Source organism: Acomys minous (assembly GCF_964271855.1).
Source record: "Acomys minous genome assembly, chromosome: 20".
NCBI lineage: Eukaryota > Metazoa > Chordata > Mammalia > Rodentia > Muridae > Acomys > Acomys minous.
The window spans coordinates 16440689-16455230 of NC_140502.1; positions in this window are offsets into that span (position 1 = coordinate 16440689).

Below are 14542 nucleotides of genomic sequence, written 5' to 3' on the forward strand. Positions count from 1 at the left end.
GCACCTCGATTTTCCTATCCAAGTCCTCAGAGAGGGGGAGCCCTTCTCCCCTACCAACTGACCTCAGCCTATCAGGTCTCCACAGATCTGCCTACATCCTCTTCCTCTGCAGCATGGTAAAGCACCCGGCCACGGGAAAGTCATCTAAGTGCAGGCAGCAGAGTCCATGGCAGGAACAGCCCCTACTCTACTTATTATGGGCCCCATATTGAGATGGAGATGCCAATAGGCTACCTCTGAGTGGGGTGCCTGGCTTTTCTCCATGCATGGTCCATCTTTGGTGCACAGGAATCTGCAGGGACCATGGGCCGAGATTTCTTGACTCTGTTAGTCTTTTAGAGAGATCCTGTCCCATATGAGTGCTTCTATCCCCAACTCCTCCGTAGCACTCCTTGCACTCTGCCCTACGTTGGGCTGTGAGACTGAGCTTCTGCTTTGATCTCCTGATGGGTAGAGCCAGGGAAACAACGCTCTGCACAATAGCCACAAAAACCGTAAAGAATCTTGATGTAACTGTAACCAAGGAACTAAATGTCTTGTATGAAAAAAAACCCATAAATCTCTGAAGAAAGAGACTGAAGAAGATATGAGAAGGTGGTAAGATCATCCATGGTTGAGGATAGGTAGGATTAACCAAGAAACAATGGCCATCTTACCACAGCAACCCACATATTTAATGCAGTTCCCATTAAAGGCCAACACAATTCTTTACAGCTCCTGAAAAACCAGCTCCTAATTTCATTTGGGACAACAAAAATCCAGAATAGCTAAGACAATCCTGAACATGAAAACGTCTTCTGGAGGGATTGTTGTCCCTGATCTCAAGATGTACTATAGAGCAACAGTGATAAAAAGTGCATGGTACTGGCATAAACACAGTGGATCAATGGAATCCAAACAAAGACCCAGAAATACACTCACACATATAATTTTTGAGGAAGAAGGCAAACCATACAATAGAAAAAAGAAAGCACCTTCAATGAATTGTGCTGCTCTAGTGCCTGTCTACATGTCAAAAAATGCAAACAGATATGTACCATGATGTTGGATTCAATGTGATCCCTGAGATGGTGAACTAGAAAATCCTGTCTGAGATCCCATTTTGGTCCTTGAGATTGTGAACTGTTTATACTGCCTTTGATCCCATTGTGACCCCTGAGATTGTGAACTATAAAAACACAGGATTTAATAAAGTGAACCCTAGGTCAATGGGTGGAGCAAGCAAGCAGCTGACAGGGATTAAATGTAGGCAAGGCTTTGAGTAGAAGAACAATTAAGATAGCTTTCAGGATAACAGGATCTTGGGATTTTAGCTGGAGCCCCTTGGCCTCTGGAAGCTTTTGGACTTGGGTTTCTAGGTATTTTCTTGCTGGGCAGTCAGCTGAGCTAATGAGACTTTGGGACCTTTTCCATCAGGAGGTGAGCTGAGCAGGAAGGTCAGCTGACTGCTTTCTCTGCCTCTCTGAGCTAGCAGGTTTTTCACCACAGCATCTGTGTCCTGTGTCTTTATTGGTAAATTAGAGTGATCTGGGAATTTCAATGAAAACATCCTAGGTACATATTTATTACAATGCGCAAAACTCAAGTCCAAGAGGACAAAAGACATTAACATAAAACGAGGAACACTAAATCTATTAGAAGAGATGGTGTGGAAGATCCTTGAACTCTTTGGCACAGGAGACAACTTCCTGAAGAGACACCAACAGCTCAGACTCTAAGATCAACAATTAATAAGTGAGACATCATTAAATTGAAAAGTTCCTATGAGACAGAGACCACTGCCCCCCCAAAAAAACTATAGCCTACTCTCTGAGAAAAGATCTTTACATACCCTACATCCAACCGAGGGCTAATATGCAGTCCATATAAGGAACTCAAGAAATTAAACACCAACAAAGCAAATAATCCCAGTAAAATATTGGGTAAAGGGCTGAAGGGAAAACTCTGCAGGAAAAAATATAAAATTTCTAAGAAGCACTTAATGAAAGGCTCAACATCCATAGCCATCAGGAAAATACAACCAATACCTCTCAGGGATTCCATCTTACATCTATCAGAATGGCTAAGACCAAAAACTCAAAACAGAGCACATGCTAGTAAGGATGTGGAGAAAAGGGAACTCTCCTTCATTGCTAGTGAGTGTAAACTGGGACAACCATTTTGAAAATCATTCTGGCACTTTCTATGAAACTTGGGAACAGCACTCCCTCAATACCCAAGGATAGCACTCCTGGGCATATACACCAAAGATGCTCTACCATACAACAAGGACATTTTATCTACAATGTTACTGGTAATGGCCAGAAATTGGACAATCCAGATTTCCCTCAACCAACGAATAGATAGAGAAACTGTGGTCCATCTACACCAAGGAATTCTATTTCAGCTGTCAAAAACGAGGACATCATGAAAATTTCAGAGTAACAGAACTTAGAGAATGAAGGAAGCTAGATCAAGGGCATTAAGGAGAAATGACTTACAGGCTGCAGTCAATCTAATCCACTGACCGCTGGCTGTGCACAGAGATGCCAAGAGGCCCATAAGCTGTTCAGTCCAGGGGGCGATGTCTCTGCTGGTCTTCAGTATACACTGCAAACCTGCAGAAGCAGGCTGTAACGCCGTTGATGGACTGCACTTCCTAGCCAAGAGGGGCCAAGAGGCAAAAATCCCATGCTTCACTTTTCCATGCCCTTATATAGTCTTGCAGGGAAGGTGTGGCCTAATTAAAGGTGTGGTTGCCAGGCTCAAGACCTGGATTAAAGGGGTGTGGCTCCTTGTTTTGAGATCTAGTGTCAACTTTGTGTCTTTGGACCTCCAAATCAGGATTCAAAAAGGCTCTACCTACTTGAACTGAAGCAAAAGCTTTCAGACAGGCAGGCCCTCCATTCTGGTGTTTGAGATCATTCCAGATGGACTCAAGGTTTAGCAAGAAGGGCCATCCCATGTGTATCTTCTTCCTGTAGCTAAAGGTCCATACGTGAAGGGATGGTGTGAATTCCTACACAGCTACTGTTTCCTCTTGTGATTGTATTACAATTATCCCTGCCATGAGCTTGAAAATGGAAGGAATGTTTTACTCATCTTTCAGGGGTCTGACTGTCACCACAGGCATGATGTGAAAGATCTCACATATGGTGTCTCACAAGCAAAGCCAGAGACCTCTGAATGTGCTGTCTTCTTCGCTGTCTTTTTCCAATGCAGACTCATGGTCCCTGCATGGGTCTATGCAACTTTATTCATGGTCTTTCCTCTCTGCCTCAGATGATCATCCTTGGAATAACTATGTCATCCCCATGTATGCAATAAGTGTGATATTCTAAGGAGCTTGGTTGGCTGAGGCTGAAGAGACCATGTTAAAAACTGTCAGACTCCATTTTGTTAGAAACATCCTTAAACCATCCCAAAGTCCACAAACTCTGGAAAATTTACTTGCTGGAGGGTCAAACTGATCTACACCAAGCTACAGTTGGTTTGCACCCTTGTTATGCATGATTCAATGGAGTCATAATTCACCCTTTGCCATCTACATACGGGATTACACTTTGCATGTACACTAAACACTGCTCTGCACACTTTTAAGACCATCCAGATCTGTTTGTCAGCAAAATAACTTGAGTCAGAGCTGACCACCCTGTTTCACCATCCCCAGCACTCTATAAGCTAATTGTGGTTTTCATCCTTTCCATATGCAATACAAATTTCCCTCAAGGATCATTCAGATCCCAAACTGGCTACCTCACTGAGCTGAGAAATTCAAGCATTCATTTTATGCTTCTTTGTCTTAAGTGAGTTTCCTAGGCTTCTACTCTAAACTCAAGGGGCCTTCTAGGATAAATTGAGGCAGCAGGAATACTGGATGTTGGATAGTTGTGTCTAGGCATTCAAAACGAGATCCTGTCCTCAAACAGAAACAATATCAACAGTCCCCCTCCACGTCCTCACACTTAAACATAAACTAAGCACCAATCTCAAATGGAACCAATATTGTCCTTCTGATATAAGCACAAAACATTAAGTGGCTGGGTGGGACACAGAATGAGTTTGAGGCTGCATTTACAAACAAAGATTATTTGAGTTGAGGCTGTCCTTCATAAATCACTAGGATCCCAGCCTCACTAGCCACAATCAGGGCAGTGAGCAGCACCTGGGCCATGTGTTTCAGACAGATCTGTGGGCACTAAAGCAAAAGTGTCTGGGTTGTAGAGCCCAGAGGAGATCTCACGGTGTAGAACACTAGTAAAGGGGACTTATTAATCTCTCCTCCAATTTTTGATCTACTGTTTCTTCTTTTTTCTTATTATTTATGACTTGTTTAATTCATTAATTCACTTTACAGCCTCTTCCTGTCTTCTTATTACTCTTCTTCCAGATTAATTAATTAACCAAGCCACTTTAAAACCTCTGCCCCCCCCCTTTACTCTTCTCCAAGTTTCCTCTCACAGGCCACACTCCTCCTTCCTACCTCTCATCCCCAGAGAGAAGCAGATACCCCATAGGTCCCACTCCACCCCGGGACATCAAGTCACAGCAGCAGTATTGAGCACATCCTCGCTCACTGAGGCCAGACAAGTGAGCCCCGCTATGAAACGGGGGTCCAAAAGACACGCGACAGAGCAAGAGACAGCCCCGACCCTAACTGTTAGGCGTCCTGAACAATGAACCATCTGCACATTCAGTACATACATGTAGGGGCCTTTGTCCAGCCCACACATGCTCTTCAGTCAGTGGTACAGTCTCTGTGAGCCTCCGTGGGTCCAGGTTAGTTTACTTTTTTAGGTCTTGTAGTTGTGTCCTTGACCCCTCCAACTCCCAATTCTTTGGTTGTGGGTCTCTCTCTCTGCATTGGTTTCTACCAGCTGATGAATGAAGCTTCCCAGAAGACAGTCGTGCTAGGCTCCTTTTTGGGGCGGGGGTTGGGCATTTATTTACTTCTTTTCAGAGGACCTTTCTCATTTCGTAAAGTTGGTTTTAAGGTCTTTTTCTTGAGTTTCAGGTCTGCTGGCATGTGCACGGCTTGCTGTAGTCGTGCAGCTAGGCTCTGGTGATGACACAGACCCTGGCCGCTGTTGGTTCTGTTCTGCTGGTCCCCAGCCTCTGTGTTTGGGGCGATCTCATAGATCCAGGTGCCAATTGTGGGGCTTGACTTTGATGAATGTGTGTTTTGTTCTTTATTTTCTGTTTCCTTTCTTGTCTTCTTGTTTGTGTACTGTAGTTTTGCAGGGGTTCTCCACCTTAGTGGGGCTGAACTTCAGGTGCTGGAGTAGTCTCTTTTTGAGCAGGGGGTCTCTTTCAGTGTTGAGGGCTATGAAGAGTTAAAAAGGAAGAAGAGGAGAGGAAATTGGGAATAGTGTCAAGGAGCACACTAGAGAGTGGAGGAAGCCTAAGGGTGGGTTCTGTCAGCCGGCATGACCTCTGATCCATAAGGAAATCTATGGCCTGAGTTGGAATCTGGTACAAGGAGTGGAGAGCGGATTGGGGACAGTGCTTGGAGGGTGGGTCAGGTGAGGTGATGTTAAGGGCTGCTTCTGTTTTGCTAGGGATTAGATGTCTGTTTAAGTTGCTCTTCTGATTATGAGTTGGTGTTTGTAAGTGGTACCTACCAAGGAAAGTTTCCATTTCTGTTAGATTTTTCAATCGGTGGAGCACACAGGCTTTTATAGTTGGCAGCTGCAAATCTCTGAGTTTCCTAGTTGTCTGTTCTTGTTTCCCTTTTTGTTTCTGATTTGGTTAATTTAGAAATTCTCAGGCTTAAAGGTAGTTTGGGTAAGGTTGATTGATCTTCCTGGTTTTCTCAAAGAACCAACTATTTTTTCACTGATTCTTTGTAGCCAAATGCTAAATTTTTCGTTTTCAGAATTCCCACAGTTTTTATTGCCCTTACAGTAGCTATTATTTCCATTTTCAGTTCTTAAAGTGTTTTTATTTAATTCTGCCCACTGTTTGATTTTCTTGGATTTCATTAATGGATTTATTGATTACATCACACTTACTGTTTGTGTTTTCCTGAATTTCTTTAAGGGATTTCTTCACTCCATCCTTTGGACTGCTTTCATCTTAAGGTCAGAAGGTTTCTGACCTCTTTCTTATTCTCAGGCTATGCTGGGATATCAGGGTCTGCTGTGGTAAGACAGCTGGACTCTCATGGTGACAGATGCCCTGTCTGTTAGTGATTGTGTTTAATGGTGGCCTGTAAGAATCTGAGCTCGGGATGCTTCTAGGTCCAGGTGGTGAATTTTTTGGATGTTTTCTTGGGTTGGTGTTCTATTTTTGTTGTTGTTGTTTCTGTTTCCTTCCTAGATGTTTAAAGTGTGTGATTGCTGTGCATTGTCTAGAAAAACAATGTTCTTTGGTCAAATATAGGGCACCAGAGTTCATGTCAAAGAGTGCTTTTAATCTAGCACTGGAGGGCGACCCGCTCCCCAAATAGAGCATGCAGGCTAAATTTATGGACACTTGGAGGGACCTGTGAGAACAGAATTGAGTCAGAGTGTACCAGGGGATTCAAGACTGGCTGTTTGTTTGGTTACTGGGGACTTTTGAGTCACTGAAATTTTGGCTCTTACTCAGGTGTTGGCTTTTAATTTGATTGCATGGGGACAGCTGTGTTCTTTACCAAGGTCACGAAGTAATAAAAACATGGTATCTGGCCATTTTCTTCTATAAGCTGATTAGCTGCCCATGAGCTGTCCATAACTTGTGGTTTTTTCAGGAATTGTTAGAAACTTGGCCTAGTTAGGCAGAGTGAAAACCTGTAGCCCAGTCAAGCAGCTGGGGTCTTTGGGAGGTGTTGGGATCTGTTCAGCCCCTGGAGTCAGATCCCAGGGCAGAAAGTATTATCTTTAAGGCCCTCAAGCCAGTGGGTGGCCAGGACCCATGCCTGAGGACCTCCAACTTCCATTTTCCATCCAAAGAACACTCAAACTCCCCTAAAGGCCAGACCGAGCGCCTACCCTACACAGTGAAAAGACCAAGCTCTGGACTTGAAATCCCAGCAGTCCCCTACCTGGAAAGCTCCCCTCTCTCAGGACATCCTATACAAGCCTTGTCTCTTCTCGGTCCTCTGATGTGTCTTGCCTGAGGAGAGGCAGACATCCTCCTGGGTTCCTCCCTCCCAGTAAACCTCTTGGTGAGATTTGTTGTGCTGTGTGGCTTTGTGGGATTTCTTGGTTCCCAGCTGCTAGTGTACACTTCCACCTGAGGTGTGAGACTTCGGTCCTATGACTCAGGCAGGCTCTCCAGGTTCCTGTGCTCCTCCTTGGGGTCTGAGCTGCCCTGGGACCCTATCCCTCACCTCCAGTCCACCACCCACAGACTCCCCTTCTGGCTCACCAACTGCTTATCACCCCTTCTTTACATGGCAGCCTGATAAGTTTCTTCTTTGGTGGGTGTAAATGTTTCTCTGAATCCCAGGAAGTGACTGTTGAGCCTCAGACACCCCTCTTTGAGGCAGAGGTACGTGCACCAATGGTCTTTAAGTTCATGGCCAGCCTTCTTCACCTGACCTCATCCCCTCACCTTTGGAGATGCAATTTTGCAGTCTCCATGGGCACAAGTGGGTGGGTTTATTGCACCTCCTCCTCTCCTGCCCTCCCTCTAGAGCTGCCTGTACTATCACAGCTTTTCTAGGTCCTCCTGGGTTTTTTGTTTTGTTTTGGTTGATGTTTTTTGTTTTTTGAGACAGGGTTTTTCTGTGTGGCCTTGGCTGTCCTGAACTCACTTTGTAGACTAGGCCTGCCTCGAACTCACAGTGATCTAACTGCCTCTGCCTCCCAAGTGCTGGGATTAAAGGCATGTGCCAAACCAGGCTTGGTGGTGCAAGCCTTTAATCCCAGTACTAGGGAGGCAGAGGAAGGCAGTTTGCTGTGAGTTCGAGGCCAGCCTGGTCTCCAAAGAGAGTCCAGGACAGCCAGGGATACACAGAGAAACCCTGTCTCAAAAACAAACAAACAAAAACAAAACAAAACAAAAGGCTTGCACCACCATGCCTGGCTCCAATTGCTTTCTGTAACAGGATTAAGTCAAGTTAACCCTAGGTCAAGAGGTTGAGCAGCACCAGCTGACAGGGATTAAACAGAAAGGAGGGGCACTGAGTTAAAGAACATTCAAAACAGCCTGCTGAAGAAGAGCTTTGGGGGATTTTGACTTTTAGCTTTTGGCTTTTTCCTCTGGGTCATGAGTTGAGTAGGAAGGTCAGCTGGGTGCTTTCTCTGCCTCTCTGAGCTAGCAGGCTTTCACCCCAGCCTCTGGCTCCTGAGTCTTCATTGGTAAATCAAACAGTTGGGACTTGTTTAAAGAACACTGATGGGCCCTAAATTTATTCACTTTTGTGATTGAACTTGGCCAGAATTCCCATCAGATAATCAGTTCAAAATGGTATCTTAGGTTCTAATAGTATTTGGGACCTCTGTGAATACTGTAAGCAGTCAGAGAAATGAAAAAAAAAAAGATCCCCTTTCCTATTTCTCTTTTTTCCACTTCAAGCCCTAATTGTTTTATATTCTTTCTCTCTCTCTCTCTCTCTCTCTCTCTCTCTCTCTCTCTCTCTCTCTCTCTCTCTCTCTCTCTCACACACACACACACACACACACACACACACACACACACACACACACACTGTGTAAATGTCCTGCTGTTTAAGTCACAGTTGAAGCATTGCAGCATGAACCAATGGAAGCAGAGGAGCAGACACCTGCAGTGTGCACACATCCCCTACACCCTTTCCCCGGGGTGGAGCATTTCTACCTCCCTGCTGCAGAACCCTCCAATTATGAATAAGGCTTAAGTTTTTGTTGTTGTTGTTGATTTTTGTTTTTGTTATTGTTGTTGTTTTCATGGTTTTTTTGGTTGTTTTTTTGTTTTGTTTTGTTTTTTTACCTCTAGGCTCAGGAGGCTTAGGAGGAAGAAGACAACTTAAATGTCACCGTTGGTGAAATATTCTGTCCTTTTTCCAGTAAGTAAAAAAAGGAAGGCAAGTTAAACTGGCACCATTTGTGAAATATTCTGTCTCTTTTTTCAGTATGTATTTCTAGCCTATTTATGAAAAATCAGGTGTCCATAGATAGGTATTTAGGTTTATATCTCAGTCTTCAATTCCACTCCATTGATCAATATGTCTGCTTTAGTCTGATACCATACAGTTTTCATTACTGTAACCCTATAAAACAACTTGAAATCAGATATGAGGAGAAATCCCGGAGTTGTTTTATTGCTCAGGATTGTTTTAGCTATCATTTTTGTTGTTGGATTTTGTTGGGTTTCCATATGAAATTGAGATCTGTCTTTCAAAATCTGTGAAGAGTTGTGGTGCCATTTTGGTGGGGATTGCATCCAGTGTGTAGATTGTTTTTAGTAAGGTGGTCATTTTTACTAGGTTAATCCTCTCGATCTGTGAGCATTGGGGATATTTCCATCTTCTTATATCTTCTTCAACTTCTTCAAAGACTTGAAATTTTTTCTTATAGTCCATTGATTGCTTGGCTAAATTTAGCTCAAGAAATTTATATTCCTTGAGAGTATTGTGAAAGGTGGGTTTCTGGATTTCTTTCTCATTCTGTTTGTCATTTTTATATGGGAGCTCTGCTGACTTTTCTTAGTACTTTGATATCCAGGTATTTGATGAAAGTCATTATTAGCTGTAGAAGATCCCAGGTGGAATTTTTAGCTTCACAGATCTACCGTCATATCATCTGCAAAGAAGAATATTTTGACTTCTTCTTTCCAATCTGTGTGCCTTTTATCTCCTTCAGTTGTCTCATTGCTCTTTTGAAGAAGACATCAAGAACTATATTCTATGGGGAGAGAGAGATTCGACAACCTTGTCGTGTTCCTGATTTTAGTGGAGTTGGTTTGAGTGTCTCCCCATGTAGGTTGATGCTGGCTGTGGGCTTGCTGGATCCTGCCTTTATTATGCTCAGTTGTTGTGTCTCTAATATCTCCAGGATGTTTCTCATGAATGGTGTTGGATTTTGTCAAAGGCCTTTTCTACATCTAATGAGGTGATGTGTGCTTTCATCTTTCAATTTGATTATACAGTAGAATCAATTGATTATTGCATGTTGAACCATCTTGCATCATTGCCATGAGGCCTCAGTGAACATGATGGATGAGCTTTGATGTGATTTAGGGTTTGGATTTTGAGTATTTTATTGAGTACTTCTGAATAATTTTTCATAAAGGAACTCGGTCTATAATTCTCTTTCTATGTTGGGTCTTTATGTAGTTTGGGAATGAGGGTAATAATGGTGTCATGAACAGATTGGGCAATGGCCCTTCTGTTGCTATTTAGTAGAATTATTTGAGGAGTATTGGTGTTAAATGTTCTTTGAAAGTCTTGGTGAACTCTGTGCTAAAACAGTCTGGCCTGGTTCTTTTTGTGTGAGGTAACTTACTTTTTCTTTTTCTTTATTCTTCTCTCAAAGAGTACACCCCGACTGCAGCCTCCCCTCCCTATGCTTCTCCAGATTCTGCCCCCTCTACTTCCTCTCTCCTCTAAACCTACTGTTCCTACTTTTCTTCCAAACAAAGTATGCCTCCCAGGGCCACCAACTGACCGCAGCATGACAAAATGCACTAAGAATAGGCATAACCCATCACACCAGGGCTGGGTGAGGTAACACAGGAGTAGGCAGAGGGTCTCAAGAGCAGCCAGAAGAATCAGAGATGTCCCACTCCCACTGCTAGCAGTCATGTAGAAGCGGATGGTTTGGAATGGTAAGATCTGTGGGACCCTCAGCAGCTGTGAGGATTGGGGCAGTGAAGTCCCCCACAGGGTGTCTGCTGCAGAGCTCAGGCAGCGGGCCAGTCCAGGATCTCAATGATCCTTGAGGCAAATTTGTATTGCATATTTAAAGGAAGAAAACCGCAATTAGCTTATAGAGTGCTGAGGATGGTAAACCATGGTGGTCAGCTCAGACTCAAGGTATTTTCTGACAAACAGATCTGGATGGTCTTGAAAGAGTGCATGGCAGTGTTTAGTGTATATGCAAAGTGTAACGCAGTATGCAGATGGCAAAGAGGCAGTTATGACATCATTGAATCAAACATAATAAAAGTACAAATAAACTGCAGCTCAGTGTAGATCAGTTTGACCCTCCAGCAAGGAATTTTTCCAGGGTTTGTGGTCTTTGGGATGGTTTAAGGATGTTTCTAACAAAATGGAGTCTGACAGTTTTTATCATGGTCTCTTCAGCCTCACCCAACCAGGATACTTAGAATATCACACTTATTGCATACATGGGGATGATATAGTTATTCCAAGGATGATTATCTGAGGCAGAGTGGAAAGACCATGAATAAAGCTGCATAGACCCATGCAGGGACCATGAATCTGCATTGGAAAAAGACAGCGAAGAAGACAGCACATTCTGAGGTCTCTGGCTCTGATTGTGAGACACCATATGTGAGCTCTTCCACCTGCCCGCCTGTTGTGACAGTCAGACCCCTGGCAGTTGAGTAACACACTCTTTCCATTTTCACGATCATGGCAGGGATAATTGTAACACAATCACAAGAGGAAAGAGTAGCTTGTAGAAATTCACATAATCCCTTCACGTATGGACCTTTAGCTACAGGAAGAAGATACACATGGGATGGCCCTTCTTGCTAAACCTTGAGTCCATCTGGAATGAACTCAAACCCCAGAATGGAGGGCCTGCCTGTGAGAACTATTTGGCTTCCTTTCAAGTAGGCAGGTCCATATGGAATCCTGAATTGGAAGTCCAAAGACACAAAGTTGACACTATATCTCAAAACAAGGAGCCACACCCTTTTAATCCAGGTCTTGAGCCTGGCAACCACACCTTTAATTAGGCCACACCTTCACTGCAAGATTATATCAGGGCATGGAAGAGGGAAGCTTGGGATTTTTGCCTCTTGGCCCCACTTGGCTAGCAAGTCTGTCCATCACTGGCATTACAGCCTGCTTCTCCAGAATTGCAGTGTATACTGAAGACCAGCAGAGACATCACCTCCTGGACTGAACAGCTGAAAAGGCCTCTTGGCATCTCTGTGCACAGCCAGTGGTCAGTGGATTAGCTTGACTGCAGCCTGTAAGTCATTCTCCTCAATGACCTTGATCTAGCTTCCTTCATTCTCTAAGTTCTGTTACTTTGGAATTTTGATGATGTCCTTGTTTTTAATAGCTGAAATAGAATTCCATGGTGAATGTGGACCACAGTTTCTCTATCCATTCTTTGGTTGAGGGACATCTGGATTGTCCAATTTCTGGCCACTACCAGTAACATTGTAGAACAAATGTCCTTGTTGTATAGTAGAGCATCTTTGGTGTATATGCCCAGGAGTGGTATGCTTGGGTATTGAGGGAGTGCTGTTCCCAAGTTTCAGAGAAAGTGCCAGAATGATTTCAAAAATGGTTTTACCCGTTTGCACTCTCACTAGCAATGAAGGAGAGTTCCCCTTTCTCCACATCCTTAGGGGCATGTGCTCTGTCTTGAGTTTTTGGTCTTAGCCATTCTGAAGGTGTAAGATGGAATCCCTGAGAAGTATTGATTGTATTTTCCTGATGGCTATGGATGTTGAGCCTTTCGTTAAGTGCTTCTTAGAAAGTTTATAGTTTTTCCTTGAGAGTTTTCTGTTCAGCTCTGTACCCAATATTTTAATGGGATTATTTGCTTTGTTGGTGTTTAATTTCTTGAGTTCCTTATATGGACTGCATATTAGCCCTCTGTTGGATGTAGAGTTGGTGAAGATCTTTTCTCAGACAGTAGGCTATAGTTTTGTTTTTTGGCAGTGGCCTCTGTCTCATAGGAACTTTTCAATTTAATGATGCCTCACTTATTAATTGTTGATCATAGAATCTGGGCTGTTGGTATTTCCTCAGGAAGTGGTCTCCTGTGCCAAAGAGTTCAAGGATCTTCCACACTATCTCTTGTACTAGATTTAGTGGTCCTCGTTTTATGTTAATGTCTTTTGTCCTTTTGGACTTGAGTCTTGCTCATTGTCATAACTATGGATCTAGGATGGTTTCAGTGAAATTCCCAGATCACTTTATTTTACTAATAAAGACACAGGAGACAGATGCTGTGGTGAAAAACCTGCTAGCTCAGAGAGGCAGAGAAAGCAGTCAGCTAACCTTCCTGCTCAGCTCACCTCCTGATGGAAAAGGTCCCAAAGTCTCATTAGCTCAGCTGACTGCCCAGGTAGAAAATATCTAAAAACCCAAGTCCAAAAGCTTCCAAAGGCCAAGGAGCTCCAGCTAAAATCCCAAGATCCTGTTATCCTGAAAGCTATCTTAATTGTTCCTCTACTCAAAGCCTTGCCTACATTTAATCCCTGTCAGCTGCTTTCTTGCTCCACCCATTGACCTAGGGTTAACTTTATTAAATCCTGTGTTTTTATAGTTCACAATCTCAGGGGTCACAATGTTATCAAAGGCAGTATAAACAGTTCACAATCTCAAGGACCAAAACGGGATCTCAGACAGGATTTTCTAGTTCACCATCTCAGGGATCACATTGAATCCAACATCATGGAACATATCTGTTTGCATTTTTTGACATGTAGACAGGGACTAGAGCAGCACAATTCATTGAAGGTGCTTTCTTTTTTCTTTTGTATGGTTTGCCTTCTTCCCTAAAAATTACATGATGAGTTTATTTTTGGATCTTTTATTGGATCCCATTGATCCACCTGTTGTTTCCCTGGCTCTACCCATCAGGAGATCAAAGCAGAAGCTCAGTCTCACAGCCCAACTTAGGGCAGAGTACAGGGAGTGCTATGGAGGAGTTGGGGATACAAGGACCCAGATGGGACAGGATCTCCATAAAAGACTAACAGAGCCAAGAAATCTGGGCTCACGGTCCCTGCAGATTCCTGTGCACCAAAGAAGGGCCATGCATGGAGAAAGCCAGGCACCCCACTCAGAGGTAGCCTATTGGCATCTCCATCTCAATATGGAGCCCACAATAAGTAGAGCTGGGGCTGTTCCTGCCATGGACTCTTTTGCCTGCACTTAGATGACTTTCCAGTGGCCGGGTGCTTTACCATGCTGCAGAAGGAGAGGATGTAGGCAGACCTGAGGAGACCTGATAGGCTGTGGTCAGTTGGGAAGGGAGAAGGGCTTCTCCTCTCTGAGGACTTTGGTAGGGATATCGAGGGGCAAAGGTGTTAGGGTGGGGCCTGGAGGAAATGAGGGAGGGGGCTACAATTGGGTTATCAAGTGAAAAAATTTAAAAATACATACATTTTTTAACAGAATGTATAAAATGTTCCAAACACTTAAAAAGTTGTGTATTATATGCAAAACTCGTTACCAACTCATCTAATTCAGTACAGAGAAAGAAATGGAATAATGTAAGGGTCACTTCGGGCTTGGACGGCCTTGTCTGAAATTAATACTGAAATCTAGATAGAAAATCTCAGAGGCCGAAGTTTCCAGTCTCAAAGAAGAGGAAACAGAGCAGGGAACAGCAGGTAAAAACATCTAAAAAGCATGTATCATTTATCCTACAGGGTGAAGAGGAAGCAAATCTTGATTCTTTATTTTGATTCCACTTTAGCCTTCAAACTCCCTCAGGCAGCAGAA